This window comes from Habropoda laboriosa, unplaced genomic scaffold, assembly GCF_001263275.1.
Source record: "Habropoda laboriosa isolate 0110345459 unplaced genomic scaffold, ASM126327v1 scaffold50, whole genome shotgun sequence".
NCBI classification, from domain to species: Eukaryota; Metazoa; Arthropoda; class Insecta; order Hymenoptera; family Apidae; genus Habropoda; species Habropoda laboriosa.
Genome location: NW_017100159.1, coordinates 378,917 through 384,186, shown reverse-complemented (window position 1 = coordinate 384,186; position 5,270 = coordinate 378,917). Strand labels below are relative to the sequence as shown.

The 5,270-nt window shown below is 30.4% G+C and overlaps 1 pseudogene; it reads right to left on the bottom strand.

Annotated features, from left to right (window-relative positions):
• Nucleotides 1-833: 833 nt before the first annotated feature.
• Nucleotides 834-5,270, bottom strand: part of LOC108577251 — a 4,697-nt pseudogene continuing 260 nt past the window's right edge.

Sequence of the window (5,270 nt, the reverse complement as noted above, 5' to 3'; positions counted from 1 at the left end):
AAAGAAGTGTAAGCTTTTCAAATTTAAAAAACTGAAAATAAAAAATAATATACATTCAAAAAGGAATAGCGATTCACGCTCAGAATTTAATTACATAATAAAAGTGAAGTGTACATGTAAGTAAATATATGTAAATGTTGAAACATACAAAACGTAATATTAATTTTACAAACTTAAAGTTAAGAGGAAACTAGTTAATGCATAAGTTGCAGTAAAGCATGTTTTGAATCAATTAAGTTTTTAAATTAATACTCGTGAATTCTTCTTTCCAACAAAACTTTCTTTTTTTTATTGAGAACAATAAATGAAAAAAATACTTTGCCATGAAAAAACAAGTTTCATTTTAGAAAATAATACAACAAAATTGTATTTTATAATTTCATCTATACACATAAATGTATAATAGTGATAAAAAATTAAGTCACAACCATTTAAAAACATTTACATTATTCGTTTCTTTATTATATTTCAAAATTTATTAAAAGAAAAGAAAAGTTCAAATCATTCATAATTATCAAATATGAAATAAGTAATTTGACTAATTACACAATTAAAATTGATGAAACCATTAACGTGTAATTGATTTAAATAAATATATGACTATAACTATTTCAACAGATTTAATATTTGGATGAATTAAATAATTAAATGCAAATGTAAATTGCTACTAATTAGGAAACAAAATTACAATATACAAAACTGAGGAAAATTTATTATTCTCTTAATGGAACAATTATGTGTTTTATACAAAACTTCTAATAATATAATAAATATGTACAAGACAATATTCCACTTTTATTAGTGCTGCATATTTATGGAATAAAATAAAGGACTCATGGTTTCAAATTCAGTTTCACTACTTCTTGGCATATAACAGAAATAAGTTCTTGATTTATTAAGAATCTAAATCTTAAACCTGCAATCTAAAAAAAGTATTAAGAATGTTATATATGCCTCGTTGAAGAAATATTACTAATACTTTTTTTAATTTGTTATTTCATGTTTTATATGAAATTAAAAATAAAATTCAATACCTCAATTACGCTGTTATTATTGTTTCATTTTATTTCCTGCAAGAATAGGCCTACGATCTACAAAAATAGGTCGCTTTCCCTCTGAAGAAAGGAAAAAGTCTCCATTGTTCCTTAACCGAATAGTTCCTTGCCTTCGTAAAACTTTCCAAGCTGGTCCTACCAACGTTAAATCAACATCCACATTGTGATCTTTTGTTGAACAACCTACAGTAATCTAAGCAAAGAATTAATTTTTGAAGTGCAAAATAATTCATATTTAATTAACACATTATTAATGGTCAAGTAGAAATTTTATTCCATTTAATATGATGTAAACAATGTATTAAAATTACCTCTCGTGATCTCATTAAATACCTAACAAGTCTTCCTCTAAGTATTACTGAAGTTTGATTATCAAAGTCTGGTGGATTCACCCCCGTTACACTGTCGACTAGAACTTGCCATCTATGCATTCAGTTCATTTTCTAATACTTTTATCTCCCTCTTATTCCTCTTATCTGCTGCAATAAGTTCTGCATCTACTAACTCATCTTTCTGTTCAATTAATTCTGTATCGTTAATCATCTCTTCAGTATCAGAAAAATTAAGAACAGAAAACGTCGCGGCGTTCGACGTCTTCTGTCGGCTAACCCGCGGAAGGCTGCCGCACGTGGTACATGTTCGCCGGAATGCAATTCGCGGTATCGCGCAGCGGCAGCGGTGGCATTTCCACTGCACTGCGCGAATGTCAAAAACATTGCGTAACATTCAGAGTTAGTACGATACATCTTTCTTCTACGGTTAGCAGAATGATTCTTCCAGGTGGACGTTCGTTAAGAAACAATAGAACATAGAAACAATAGACACCGACATCGACAACAATAAACGTCGAACGCCGACGTCTTCTGTTTTTTCCCCACTTTCCCCGCGGGCCGCGCCACGTTTGGCGAGGGCCGATTATGAGTTCGCCAACCCGTCGTAACATCAGCTGTCTCGGATTGTCTGGAAAGGTCAGAATCGACACATAGACTCACTTTCGTCGAAGCAGATTAATTCGTGGACGAATGGGTAAATTTTCCATAAGTAATAAAACACTTTATTCATGCGAATATGATGATAACGAATAAAAGTATCGAACACAGTTATTAAACGACTTATTTGTTCTTCATGTAACAAAAAAAAAAAAAAAAAAATACGTTTTGTAGATCTATGTCAATTATACACACGCCGAAAATTTCATTGAAATCGGTGAATGAAAAAACAAGCGACAGGCATCGAAAGATGTAAGAATCTGCAGATTTATTACAGTCCTAGACCGAAAGTTGTGAAATAGTGGGATTTTCATAATCTTTAACCGTTTGTAGCTCATAGCAACATTAACCGATTTCGATGAAATTTTCAGCGTGTGTATAATTAACATTGATCTGCAAAACGTATTTTTTAAATTTTCATTACGAACTCAGATAAAAAAGTTGTAAAAACGACCTTCGCTATTTTCTTCGCGATTCCGACTAATTGCAGTTTTTTCAAAAATTTTTTGACATGACGTCATCTAGTAAACTAATCTTTCTAACTTCTCAAAAAAACTCAAATCGTTTGGCCCAATTTTAAAAAAGTTATTCCATTTTATAGAGTGTATGAATACTTTTATCCTCCACTGTATGTATTGTTATAGAAACATCGGAATGACGGCAAAAATCCATTTCTCTAAGCCTTATAAAAATAGCGGTGCAAAGTCAAATTTTTTTGACAGCGATCGATAACCGTGAAGTCTCGCGTACGCATTTGTTCACGATCGCGCGCGAATGAGTCTCTGCTCTCCGTGCCTGGGCGCGGGCTCTACGCGCGCTCTGATTGGCCAGTGTTTTTCGTTAATAATTCAAAAACGAAGCTTCAACCAACATTTTGGTAAAGGAAAAAGTTGTTCAGAGTCACCCCAGCAACCCCCCATTTCCGGGTGTTCGAGGAGTTACGGAACACCCTGCATAAAGTCCTAGCTTGTACACTAGCAATTAATTCTGGATGTAAATTTCGCATAACTTGAACTGCTACTCTTGAAACTACACTATCATAAAGCAAAGCATACCATCTTTGTTGTATTTCTTGCGGCAAGAAAATTTTGTACCTCTGTGAACCTAATTTACACCAATGAATTTTATATATTATTATCTCATTATTTTCAGAGCATATAAAATGATTGATCAAATTGTATTATTTTAATAAAAATAATTTAAAATAACTAAATATTTATATTAAATGTGTACAATGAAATAAAAATGAATACCATTTTTAAATCGTTTGTCTATTGTACACCAGTGATTAATGCCAGATCATCTGTTGGTTTCCACCTTCCTAAATCTTTTGTTTATTTTTATTTTTTCACCCAGAAGCATTTGATCCCCCTGGTCTACTTGTTCATCTATTACATCTATCTGATTGAGAAAGATTTGTAGACACCTGAATAGGACTTGGAACGTTTTTGATGTGGAACAATAGACTCCATAGGAGTGGTAGAAATTGAAACAGTTCTAGATCTCGAGGTAGACTTTGTACTTGCAGCTGGAGGTTGTAAATTGAACGTTGTTTCCACAAGCTCATCATTAAATTTTCTGCACTTTATCGTACATGAAGAACTGTAATTTCAATGAAAACAGTACATAACTGATAAATTTTATTAATTTGCATTTAATTAATTTAATCAATTCTTTCACTGTTTAAAAAATTAAAATTACTAATTACATTTATTAAATTCCCTTAAATAAAACATTGATATTTACAACAAACATAAATGCTTTCTATAACTACATTTTTTATGTAATCAATGCTACATGCAAAGAACACTTAAAATAACTAAGGTTAATCTTTATGAACTTTAGTGTATTAAAAACAAATATTAAAATTCCCATACACAGAAAAATTAGTTCTGTACAAATAAATAGATTATAAACATCTTTTAATTTAATCATAAGATTTATCATCAAGTTATAGTTAAATTACAGTCAAATTAAAAATTATATGGTTCAGGCTAAAAATAACGACATATAAAAGTATTTTAGAATTATTATATATTTCCATAATTAAAAATGTAATTTTCAAATAATAACACAATATATGGGATGCCCAATGTTTTAGAAGACAAGCTTCAAGAGTATACAGAGATAATTAAAACAAGAAAAAAGTTCATACATATATATACAATGCTGTTCACTTGAATAGCCTCGGACTGAATCCCATATCATAACGGAATCAAGTGATGAATGACGTCGAGAAAGAATTCGATCCTCTTTCCGTAAATCATGATAGTAATAAGAAAATCCACCTGGTCCATCCAGATTGAATTTTTTGTCATCTGAGAAAATTATATTGTGCCATTGATGAGTCCAACTCATATGCATTCTAGCAAATTGGAGTCGGGCTTCAATATGCCTTTTTATTGATGCAGGTTTTCTTTGCAATGTACTGCGTTTTATATATGGAACACTTTGTATGACTCGTCTAATAGTTGAAACTGACGCTTTTGTTCCAACTTCCTGTTTGATCTCCTTTTCCTCTCCGTTGTAGTTCATTTTGTTCTCCCTTTATAATTTTTTCCATAATTTTCAGGGTTATTAGAAAAATTATTAATTACCTTAGCACTCATATTAATTCTTTTTCCAATTTCTCAGTTTGAATACCCTCCTTCTTTTAAAACTTTAATTTTTCCAATTTCTTCAACAGTCAATAAACTTCCGCGACCCATATTAGCACAATGATAATAATGATACAAAAAATAATGGGTATAATACTTAACATGGATGTGAAATGTAGAGTTGTTGCGGATATTTCTTGTCTGATCTATCGCAAAGCAACAACTAACTGTGACTAAACATTTGAGGAAGCATCTTATATTTACAAACACAAAGTTTCTTGCAAATGTACACATCGATGTAAACATATGTCATTTACAATTTCATATTGTAAACAGATCTAACTAATAAGCAAGAATTTTGCCCACAATTCCTTTCTTTAACATAAACATATATATTTTTACCCAAGGCTATTCAAATGAACAGCACTGTATATAAAATACAAAAATGTGAAAATATTTTAGAAAATCTTATTTTCTAAATCTAATTTTTCTTATTTTAACTTGCTCTATATGATCTTGATATTTGTGCATTAAAACTTAAGATACCTTGTATTTTTGTTTTTTTTCCTCTATAAACATATGAAGGAAAATTTTAGAATTAATATATTTTCTCATTTTATTTTTTTATA